Consider the following 13,103-nt stretch of genomic DNA (forward strand, 5'->3'; position numbering starts at 1 on the left):
ACAGTGGATGTGTATATCTGTATGATCCTGTGTATCTGTATGATCCTGGGACAAAAGGCTTTCTCCCAGGACAAATGCAATTTCTGACACTCCACTGTTTCTTTATTGTTTGTGAGAGAAAAAAAGATTGCTTGCTCTTCTGAGCAAGACACAGTCCAGCTATTCATTCCATGCTTTTCAGCAAGAATGTACTTTTAAGAGATGAATTTGATCAATCACTCATGAATCAAACGGTTTGTATTTAAAATATTGGAACAATTTTGATTGCTTAGGGAAATGGAGTTGGAAAATCCATTCACAGGTCATAGGAAGGTGGTCTTTAATTAACAAGGAAAGCTGCAGTTGTATGCTTTGTCAGCATGTATCCAACATCATTCACTGTATAACCTTCGATGCACATTCTCATAGTCAGGTGGAGAACTAGGACAGTTACTTATTGCAGTCAAAGTGATTGGGATGGACTTGATATTGTAAGTGTGCATCACTGTGATTCAGTACAGACACACTTTGCTTTTAATTATAGTGGGTTTTAAACTCAAACTTCATTGGAAACACAACAGCTGTTTATCTAGGTGCAGATATTTTAGGGATGTGATGAATACTAAATGTGGGTTCAAAATGCACACAGTTAAACTCTCCTTAGGGTACTTAGGTCTTAGTTGTCAGTCTCCAGGCAAATGCATCTCTAATGCCGGTTGGTCAGCAGCATTTAAAATAATCCCATCATTTCCCAGCTTGACAAGATGTCTACAATGTGAAGCCATTGCAGGGTTTTTAGAAGTTAAATATGGAAGTTTTTTCTGCGATTGACAGGTATGCGGTTCAAGAGGAATGCAAATCCCCAATACCGTAATAATTTGAGACGGGTCTCATGTTTTCTGTGTAGATGCTTCAAGTCACATGAAACAATAGTGAAAAATAGTAGAAGCCAGGCAGTTCTAAAGGTACCAGTAATAGGGTTAACAAATAGCCATGCAGGTATAGAGCTTCAATTCATTTGAAAATACTAAGAGCTTGCTGTGCAGAGAGCTATGGATAAGTACATAGTCCAGAAGAGGTCATAGAAAACAGATTTTTAGGAACTAGTGACAGCCAAATTAACCTAGTGGGAATGAATAATTCTGTCATGGACAAGTTAGGGGGCTGTGAGAACTGTGGTACCAGCTCCCTGCTCCAGAGGTATATTGAATTTGCCTGGAAGGAGTAAAGATGGTCAAGACTACCATCTGCTGCTCGTTCGAGGAGGTACACATGCACCCTGAGTAGTAAATACAACATCACTGGCCTGACCTCAACTTCACAGCTCAGATCTTCACTAAACCTGCAACAGAGGGTCACTAATTTCATGCTCAAAAAGGGCAATGCAGTTGCTTTGCACAATGCTACAAGAGAGGGAGTTTCTGGAAGAAAATGACTTTTTTGCATTTGGAGCTTCTGTGATCCGTCATCCCAGGATGCTAGAACTAAGCCTAAGGACTAAGCTTAATTCAGATTAACCCTGAATAAGTAGCTTTGGCTCTGTGTGTGACTGTATAATACAACCTAATAGTTGCACTACAACATACAGACATTTCAGATATGTCTGCAGGGAGAACCTCAGATTCCATTGTTAACTTCCAGTCACTGTGCTGGAACGGAAGGCAAAATCTAGATCAGTGTGCTGAATGGGAAGAAACAGCAATCTGTGGAAATAACAATGTGAAGTTACCATAGATTAACCAGACAACCCAGTTATGCCTAGGGGCCCCTCCACACATGCAAGGAAAGGAGCAATGGGATTTAAAGTGCATGGCAAGAGGCATGATTGTGGGATTGCACTTTAGATCCCATCTCGCCTCATTGCTTGGGCTCCCTCTGCACCAAAAAGAACCACGCTCCCACGCCTGGGACCACTCTCAGTTGAGGGGGCTCCCAGCTGTGGGGGCATGCCATGCAGCTCCAAGGCTGGGGGACTGTGACAGCCGTGATCCCCCAGCCCCAAGGGTTTCATGTATCCCGAGGCAGCAGCAAAGTCAACAGCTGAGTCCCCTCAGTTGCAGGAATTGCAGCCCCAGCTGGCCACAGGGCACCCACATGGCATGTGTTGCATGGTACAGGAATTGATACATTTTGTGTGCCTCCTTCCATGAATTGTGAACTAGAATTGCTACAGTTGTGTCTTTTAATAACAATTTGCTAAAGAAAAAGTGACTTATACAACACTGTCGCACAGAAAAAAATCAGCTACAATTAGAGAAATCACTTCCTGATTTCATTGGTTTTTATTAGTCAGTTATCTGCTCATGTGGCTTTTCATGAGCTTTACTCCTCTATCAGCAGCAGGGGGAGCCAGAAGCTCAAATTTGTGTTTAAGGCTGTGTGTAGATGTGGTGGGTTTTAAAAAACACTGCTTCAATTTAGGGCTGATTAAAACCCTGTGTCGTGCACATACCCCGCTGATTTACCTGCCTTTCTGGCAGTGGGGAGGGGAAGGCAAGCTGCCAGCAGGCAGAGCAGTCCCTAGGCTGGGGGGGGGGGGGGGGGGGAGGGGGGGTGCTCATGCTTTCCTCCGCAGCAGCTGTGGCCCTCCCGAAGTAGCACCTCAAAGGAGTTTTAGTTTGCTGCACCCCCAAGTCATTTAAGGTGCATTGCATTGCCAAATTTCCTACAGCGACTGGAATTAATGCACAATATGCTGGCGAGGCATGCAAACACCGACACCATTAAAGCAGTGCAAAAGCATTTAGCCTGCTTTAAAGTGTTGTGCACACGCTTCTCATTTCATCTACACATAGCCTAACTAACTAAAACTGTCACTTGATCTTCAATTTGTAGAATTTTAAGCAGGAATTTGTTGCAATAAAGTTTTTCATCATGAAAAAGAGGTTATATACAGATACACTTAAGAAATTAAATGCAGTAACAGAAGCAAATTGGATCTCCCATACATAATGATTGGATACTTGCATCTAGAGGCAAATTAAGACAGAGGAATATGTTACTCAGCAGTTATATATGTTATAGCCAACCATCATTCATGCATATTAAAAAAGGTAACATAAACCCTACACACCATACTTGGCAACTCTGCAGTGAATAAAAGTGGTACATGAATCAAAAGATAAAAACTGTGTCATTTAAAAGCTACTACTTGTGTTACAAATAACTCAAAGTGTTAATAATGAAAGACTATGAAATCTGCAGCTTGATTCACACTTATGCTCAAGCTGCTTCATCTTCCTTAGGTATTGCAAAGGCAATCAGAAATCTATTTTGTGCTTTTTATTTTCTCATCTCTGTCGGTCTGTCTATCCACTCTTTTTGTGCATTTTTTTTCTTCGGCCACAAACATAGGTTAGACAGCGTCACTTTTGGTTCCAAGCTGTGGCACAATGTTGCAATAAATCCTGCAGGAAAATGTTGGCTCTCACCTGCCTCACCACATCTCTTTAAGTTCAAAATGATGCTTCAGTGGAAGTTGTAATGCCTGGGAGGGTTGTTGTAGCTTTTATGGTCTAGGAAAAATGTGAAGCAAGAATTTTTTTTTTTTAAACTGTATAGTTGGGAAAGCTGTTAGACAAGCTGCAGGGCACAAGGTGCCCTTTTTGTGCACTTTGTGCCCAAAAGCTTGTCTAACATCTCTTCCAACTATATAGTTGATCCAATAAAAGAAATCACCCCCCAAAAAATCCTTGCCTTTTCAACTGAGTGTCTTTTTCAGAAAACAGGGCTTCATCAGCATAGTCTGTCACAGACTTAGTTTTTTGGCCTCGTATATAAAAAAGGGAGAAGATGGAAGAGGAATGATAGAATTAGAAAAATGTAGGAATAACATAAATGAACAAGTTCTCTCCCTTCTCCATCATCAAGAGCCAGGATAGTATTTTCAGATACAGAAGTGTATTTCAGCTTGATGGTGTTTAAGAAAATAACTGCATACAAGGCCCCATTATTCATCTTTGTAATGCAGCTGTCTCAGGGGCAAAAGGCACTGGGACAGTTCAGGAGAAGGAGGCAGAAGTATATACAGCTTCTGACTGGAGCTCCACAGTAATCTACAGCTTGAGCAGAACAGAATCTCACAAGGGCAATTTTGATTTCAATGGGAGTCAGGAAACTAAATGCCCATGAAGATCTAGTCTCTAACTCTTTGGAATCAGTGGGATTTGGATCCTAAAACACCTTTGAGAATGCATACTTATAATTGTACTATTACAAAAGGCTCTTTAATGAAGATGAGTGATCAAGCCCTTTGTCTTAGAGAGCAAGAAAGGAGGTATGTGAGCTGTACCCAGGAATCGATGGGCTTCTGCCTCATTTAAAAGGAGAGCCTTATGCTCAGTGCGTTGGATGGGATCGAGTGTAGAATACTTACGATTAGGAAATATGTCCGTTCTTCCAGCTCCACTGATAATTAACTATTTCTTTCTGATGTGAAGACTTCTGATCACAAAGAGGTATGACTGTATGGTTCGCTTTTTAGTGGCCAAAGAAAATACACTGAGGAACCTGCTTTGGGTTAAATGGCTCACAGTTAATCTCATACCAGCATGACATGACCAGAAACTCACCCAAACACACATGTGCATGCACAGGTGTCCCCTCTCAACCTCCCTTAATTGCAAATTCGACAGTGAAATGAGGACTACAGCCAGACCCAAGGCCCCTCATCTCTTTGCTTGATGACTTAAAGGGAGGGGGAGGGGGGTGCGTACTCTCACCTTTTTTCTTTCAGCCTCAGAGTATTTCAGTCTTGCAAGAGCAGTGCTGACTTCACTTGATCTTTACATCTCAAGGAGCTGCAGCAGATGAAGGAAACATGGTGGGGCTGCTGGAAATTCTCTCAGCTTGCTTCTTTCCCTGTATGTTTCTTGATTTTTCCATTATTTGTGATGGTTTTTATCATTATTATGGTTAAGCTAGATACCCTCTGTGTTAACAGACTTTTGTTCCAGGGCAAGACCCAATGGAGTAAGACTGGACTAAAAAAATGGGATAACAGAGGAGAATGTATGGACTCAAAAGTGGGGATGGAGCTTTACAGATAAATAACAGAGAATGGTAGCTAATGCTTCTTGGCCCTGCAGTTTTATATTTATTTACATGTCTACACAGACGATGTAAAACTCTAACTTCAGAGCTTTCCCATTCCTCACCCTGATGGGAGAGTTTTACCTAGTACAAAATGATATGCAAGGCAAGAAGCAGTCCTAGTAGAGTAGATCATGAAGAGGGAATATTTCTAGCTGACCTCCCCTCACTGCTCCTTTTCCTCTTCTTGCTTTCCAGGTGTGCTGTGGGCCATTAAACTGGATCAGGAGCCACCTGTCATTATACAGACTGCACACCAGAGCAGCACAGCTGAATTAATCTGTAAAGTAACCGGCGGGTCAGAATCCACGTATATCCACTGGTACCGAGCCTTGCCAGGAGAAGCGCCACAGAGAATACTCTACTATTCCTACTCCAAGCCTGAACCCACCCGAGATGTTGGCATCCCGAAAGACAAATTCACAGCCTATTTTCAAAGCAAGGATACCTGCAAATTAATAGTGCACAAGCTAGAAAAAAAAGACCGTGGCCTCTATTACTGTGCTACTTGGGAGTTACACAGTGTTCCTAGTCACCTGCACCCTGTACATAAAAATACAGCTTGTGAGAGTGAAGGGAAACATTCACACCATTGCTGCAACTGAGCAGGCTGAGTCCCAAAGTCAGCACATATCCTAAGCCACATCTATTCTGGCCAATACAGCAGTCTTGTTCCTTATCCCAAGTCTGACCACCCAGGCTGCAACTGTTCCTCAAAGCATGCAAATTTTCTACGCTCACTTCCCTAGCACCTGCCTAATTATTTGGGCAGAGCAAGCAATGCCTGGTAAAGAGACTGTTGCAATGCATGAACTGAGCATGCTGAGATCAGTAAATGAGGAAGGCAGGCTGGGAAGGCCACAGACTTCAGAGAGTTGGGGATAAATGAAATGGGAAGATGAGGGGAAGGGGATTTCTAGTTTAGGAACAAGCAACTGAAAGTACACTTCCGCTAACACTTTGAGGCAATGGAAAGTCTTTTCCCATTAGCATATGTGGGTACAGGAAATTTTGCCACCCCACTGCCAAACCTGGGTCTAAATCAGGGTTAAATTATACTGTGCAAAAACTGCCCGTGTCCACTTCACATTATAGCTCTCTGTCCATTATCACCTCTACTGACTCTTCATTGGTCATAGCAAAATTATTCAACAGAGTCAAAGCTATGGTATGGCACTGATGTAACCCTTCAGGGTGGATATTACTCTATTCTGTATAACTAACTATGTGGGATTGATTCATCACTCTAAACTAACTGCTTAGCTGTGTCTGCTGGGTAGGATTACAATGGCCAATGTAATGTAAAATGCCAGTGTAATAGTATTCTTAATTTATTGTGGTTATTTATGTTAGGGTGACACCTAAAATGATCGAAGGACATGTTGTGACATCAACTGGGCCAATGGCTTCTACTATAATTAATGATTATCCATGCCATAGTAAGGTCTAGAGGTCCCCATTGAGAGTGACCCCCACTATGCTAGGTGCTGTAAAAAATATATTAAGAGGATGTCCTTCCCCACAGGGATTGGAGTCTAAGTAGATATGTAGACAAAGGGTGGGAGAAAGGACGAATTACCCTACTCATTTACAGAAAAGCAAGAAAGATTTAGGGTCAATTTTTTAGGAAAACCACAGCATTGCCTTCCAGCTGAAATCAAACCCAGTAGCAATAGCTCTGCATTTCTTCCAGTCAAACCCTAGGTAACTTTGTCAAGGGAGTTTGTGGCACAACAACATGGCAAATTGACTTTAGACTCATGAGGAGCCCTCGTCTAGTGCTCTGGCCATACAAGTCTGTATGGTATGTAGTACTGTGTGAAAGCACTCTGTCAGTGGGAGGAGAGAGCACTGAGAACCTATGGTGGTTAATGCATATGCACAGGGAGTATTTTGCAATTACATGACCAGTTCTAGCTGCCTCTATCACGCTCGTGAAACAGGAAACTAGGCCAAGACGAGAAAAACAACACCAGAACCCTCATCTCTTGGATCATTAGTCAGGCTTGGTTAACAATCTTGACCTTTGTTTTCTTTCTTTTCTTTCTCTTAAGACGGAGAAGCATTTTTTGCTTGACTCAAATCTTCCCTTCCTGAGGAATTGCAACAGAAGAAGGAGACATGGTAGGGTTCCTGGAAACGGTCTTAGCATGCCTATTTCCTTGTAAGTTCTTTGAATACAATAATTAGTTAATGTTTTTCTGAGAAATTTTTTTACAAACTTATAGGTGTGCCGCTTGAAACCAATTCTACATGATAGGACGGTATTGTCTTAGTATAACCAGGAATAAATAAACCTGCATACTACTTTCCTAATGCATAATGGTGCTTGCATAACTAAGGAGGTGGAAAGCAGGGTGCCAGACCCAGGTGTTATAGGGGGCATAAAAAGAAAAGCCACTGGTACCACTGGCAACCCAGCCTATGCCATTGCCCTACGTGCTGCAACCACCAACCCTGGACAGTTGCCCAGCTCAGTCTCTCCTCTGCCCCCACCTTTTGTGTTGATGTTGGATCATACATTATCTAGTTATTTATTCCTGCTGTGACTTAAATAGACCAATCGCAGTAGTGAGCTCAAGGCAGTGGAGAATTGAGTCCAGTGTCCCATCCTGGTGTATACCTAGGTTTCATGAATAGCTGCATGTCTCTGTTATCTGGAGAAGGAAGATTGCTAGCTGTCATCCTCTCTTTTGCCTTCTAGATTTGCTGTGGGCCATCCACCTGGAGCAGACACCAAGTGTAATCGTTCAGCAGTCCCATTCAAGTAACACTGCTGCATTTACTTGCAAAATAACTGATGGGTTAAGCTCCACGTATGTCCACTGGTACCGAGTACTGCCTGGACAAGCGCCGCAGAGACTCGTTCACCTCACTCTTGATGGGTCCAATATCAAACGAGAGTCAGGCATCTCCTGGGATAAACTCTCAGCCTCTGCAAATCCCAAAGTCTGCACCTTGGAGATATACAAGTTGGAAAAGAAAGACAGTGGGTATTATTACTGTGCGGCGTGGGATTTCACACAGAGTCATAAAACTCATGTGGGCCTGTACAAAAACCCACCACAACTCTAGGTGCGGTGCTCCACTCCCATCCTACAGCTGCAGCCAGGCACACTGAGTCCCACCCCCACCCCTTCATTCCAGCCTATAAAGCAGCCTAGCCTCAGTGCCACGTACCAAGACAGGAGCCTTACATCCATCCAGCTCTGCCAACAAAAGCAATGCAGATGTTATCCATTGTTGGCTCAGTCATCACCTACCTTACCCAGGTGGGTGAAGTCAGCTCTGGTAGGCAGGCCCTGGAGAAAGCTGCCTGGAAGCCAATGCGCATTGACTGCTTAATGGGTGACAAGAAGAATTTGGGAGTAAGAGAAGGGACATCTACCCTTCCTTCTTCAGGCTTGACCCCAGTCATGAGGCAGGTTTCTCCTGCATGAAATTCACAGCCTATTTTGTAACCAAAAGCACATGCCAACTGGTGGGACACTAGCTTGAAAATAAAGGCACTGGCCAGTGTCACGCTGCTGTATGAGCATAAACATGGTGGCACAGGCCTCCTCTGGCCTTGCAGAAAAAGCACTACAGGAGTGGAGGGCAGCTGAATAGGTTGATTCACAGCCCCCAACCTGTGCTATACAGTAGAGCGGCTCTTCCACACCTATGGTATCCAGTACAATAGAATTATTTTCCCTTCCTGGAGGTCCCTGAGCTGAGATTGAAGCCCTTCGAGGCAAATGGAGCTGCCTAATGAAAGGCACTGCACCTGCCTACCAGTGGTGGCTGAGCAAGTAAGCCAGTTGAAGCAGGAAGTCAATTAATGACTTCAGGAGGTCAGTTAACCAGGATGGGAGGCTCAGAGGATATATGACTGCAGAGAGTTTGTTAAATGAATAGAGAACAGGAAGGAAAGGAAAACTCCTAGTTTGTTTACTACAGAAAGCAACTTAAGCACACAGCAACACAATTTTCAACAGGCTAGAGCCTAGCATACACGGGGCTACCCCACTGGAACATCCTGACTACAGCAGGTCTAACTTATACTGTGTTAAAATCACCTGTCTCCATGCTGCACCAGCTGTCCTGCCTTTGTCACCTCCATGAGCGTTGCATTGATTCAAGAAAAGAAACCACGGTACAAGAATACAAGATGTGCTGGTGTTACCACCACACTCCATCTCGTGTTGTTTCCTTCTAATGGCAGTTAATCAACAGAAATTGGAGTGTACACTGTACAATAACCTGTTTAGTTCATAGATTAATATATGTAGGGCCCAAGTCTGACCCTGGCTGCTGACACTGCATCCAGGGAAATGGCATTACAATAATACAGGCAAAACCAGTTTTGCCCCACTGAACACGTAATAACAGTGTGAGTAATAAGGCACAGGAGATTTGGGGATTGTCATGCTATAGGAAAGTGAATAAAACATAAAATGAATAGGTTGGCTCCTTTGCATGCGCAATATGGGCAGAGCTCAGGGATCAGTACTGTGAAAGTTGTATGATTTTCGATGACTTTCAAGGGCTTCACTCCAAGAAAGCATGGCATGGCATTGGCATTTCCAGGATGTAAATCTTTGTGGTGTATTAATCCCCGATGAGCAATGCAGTATAAAATTACCTTCAATATTGCATTGATCATTCAAAAACTGTACTCTACTGTATATATTTTAATGATCTGGCACTGGTCTCATCTTTCTATCTACCTAGTTAGAGTAGGATGACAGTGTCCATCACCGTGGTGGCACAGAAGACAATGTAGGTTCTGATGGTGGTGTCCAAGGAGAAATCCTAGTGGAGTCTGCTTTCTGTATCTCCCAGACTGAAGGAAAATCAACTTGCTTATGTCTTTATTTGCTTCTCTGTTTCTGTACTTTTTGAATACCCCAGTGCTGCTGTTTTTTGCTTTCTATTTGGAGAAGGAATATTTATTTAAAATAGTATTTCTAAAATGCCCATGTAGCAATACTATTATTAATGAACTGTTGCCATTTCTGCTAAGGTGGCACTCACATTGACTGGCCAGTGCCTTGTACTATGCACTAAACAACTATATAATGGCAATACTCCCTTTCCTATATGCTTTATAATCTATATGTCTATAGATATATGTATAGATATATCCATATATCTACCTTTCTCTCAGACACTCCTGTGGAATATTTTTTCTTAGGTTGTAAATCAAAGGGCCAGGCCCATTTGCACATGTGAGCAACACTTAGGAATACTGAACCTCAATCTTAATTGAAGTCTATAGGTTGTAGTCTACGGTAAATAATAATACATAAAGTGATTTGATTTTCATTATCTGAAATGTCCTTGGGTACAGTTGGGCCTCAACTAAGACTGAGGCTTCTTTGTGTTAAACACTTAGACATACCTAGTGAGAGGCTGTCTGCACCCAAGGAGGATTAGAGTGACTCTAGATAGGTTTGACAGAGAAAAAGTGGAAGAAAGGGAGGAATATCTTTATTTTAGAGATAGGAAATTAAGGCAGAGAAATTTGGACTAGCTTTTCAGAACAAGCCAAATATGTGCCCTCTTGCTGAAGTCAGTTGTAGTAGCAGGCATTATACACATTTGTCAGTAAAACCCTACGTAACTTGTCCCGGGTCACACAGATGGTCTCTAACAGCTGTGGGAACTGAGGTGAGAACTTCAGAGTAGTACTTCAGTGCTGCAGCCACAAAAGAAACTGGACACACATCACTAAGTGAAACATCTATTCAGAGGGAGGAAGAAGGCACTGAGGACTTGTTCTGATTAGTGGAAAACAGACACATGTGCAGGTAGTAATTTATAATTATAATGACAAATTCACAAATGAGCAGGAGTCCCTCTCTATTTTGTTCTTGCAACAGGAAACTCAGGTAGAATGAGAAAGCAGCAGCAGAAGCTTCCTCTCCTAATTTGTTTGGTCAGGATTACTGAAAAATCTCTCAATCTTTCTTCCTCCACTCTCAAGAGTGAGCAGCACTGTCTTCATTTGATGTTCCCTTCTGAAGAGCTGCAGCAGGACAAAGAAACATGGTGTGGCTTCTGAAAACCTTCTTAACATGCCTCTTTCCTTGTAAGTTTTTTAGTTGTTACTGCTAATGTCTTTATTATATGTTGCTTATTATTGATTTTTTATACAGGACTATAGAGCTGATACACCAGCCAAACGCAGCAATTTCATGCTGGTGCAAGCCCCATGAAACCGGTACTATTGCAGCAGCATGAAATCGGAGTAATGCAAATGGGTAAATAACGCCACTAGCTGCTCTCCCAATATGAAAGAGACAATAAGGCTTTTTCTCCACTGCTCTCTTACTCAGTTACCTTGGAACACATATTAGCTAATTATTTACACCTAGAAAGAGAGGACGCAAAACAGAAATCAGCCACTCAGACTGATCAGGTTTTACAACTTTTCCCATTATATTTCCCACATGTCAATGGCCATAAGACAGTGGGTAGTTGAGCCCGATGTCCTGTCCCTATGCGTACCTAGGTTGCACACACACCTACAGATCACTGCCCTCTGAAAAAGGAAGACTCCCAGCTGTCATACCCTTTCTGATGCTCTCCCTTCTCTGTGTATTCTAGATTTGTTGTGGGCCATTGGCCTGGAGCAGGAGCCCAGCTTCATCGTTAAGCAGTCCAAGCTGGGCAGCACTGCCAGGATCACTTGCCATGTCACCGGTGGGTCCAGCTCCACTTTAATCCATTGGTACCAAGCGCTGCCTGGACAAGCACTGCAGAGAATCCTCTACCTCTCTCTCTCTGGGGATAATCTAGAGCAAGACATAGGTTCTAAGGACAAATTCTCAGCATATGGGAAGCAACAAGCTTGCAATTTTATAGTGAGGAATCTGAAAAAGACGGACAGCGGGGATTACTACTGTGCCATCTGGGACCTCCCACAGAGTCACAACCCTCTTCCAGCCCTGCCCAAAAAACCCAGCACAGTTCTGGGTGTGGGGCTCAACTCCTACCTCATTGCTGCAGCCAGGCAAGTAGAGCCCCACACCCTAGCCCCATGCTCCAGCTTGTAGAGAAGCCTAGCCTCAGTGCCACATGTCAACAGGGCAGCCTGACCTCCAACCAGCTCTGCCAACTGAAGCAATGCAGATGTTAGCTGGACATGGCTCAGCCATCCCTCACTTCACTGAATGAGTGGGACCAGCCTGCTTTCCTCAGGGCTTGCCTACCAGTGCTGGCTCCACCTTTAAAGGCAGTACAAGTGAGTGCCCTGTCAAGCCAAATATGCATTGACTACTTCATGAGTGACAAGAGGAGGTTGGGAGTGAAAAAAGGAGGGATAGCTACCCTTTCTTCTTCAGGCTTGTGAGCCCAACCAAGTTCTCTAATGAAACATTTCTAATCAAGAGCACATGCCAACTGGTGGTATATCAGCTAGAAAACACAGGTCACTGTGTTGCATGTCACATGGACACACGTCATCTAGATCAGGGGTGTCAACTCATCTGGCTGTGGGCTGGATAAGATTGCAGGGCCAATCTGTGAGCTTTATTGGGCCCACAGACTAGCTCCACATGCTGGATGTAGCATGCAGGACTGGTTTGATGCGGGTGCCACAAGCAGTGTACACCCTGGACTGGCCTGGCATGCTGTGTGCAACACACTCAGTGGCTCCAGCCCTGTGGACCACATGCAGCCTGCACCAGCCCCTGCCCTGAGCACTGCACATTGCACGTGGGACCAGTCTGGGGCATGTACTGCATGTAGCATCTACGCTGGACTAAGCCTGCATGCTAGATCCTGAACGTGGGGATGGTCTGTGGGCCAGATCCGATCTGGCCCCAAATCCAGTGTGCAGGGCTGGTGCAGCTTAGGCACTATGTACAGCAACCCCCCTGAGCTGGCCCCATACTTCATGGGCAACACACCTCAGGCAGTGTATGTGTCTGCTCCAGTCTAGTACACCACATGTACCATGTGCCAGACCAGTTCTGCACACTGCTGTTATTAAGATGACACCCAAATTGAGTGGATTCATTATCCTGGTCACTGAAGAAAGAGAGGAA

This window comes from Alligator mississippiensis, chromosome 5 (assembly GCF_030867095.1).
Source record: "Alligator mississippiensis isolate rAllMis1 chromosome 5, rAllMis1, whole genome shotgun sequence".
NCBI lineage: Eukaryota > Metazoa > Chordata > Crocodylia > Alligatoridae > Alligator > Alligator mississippiensis.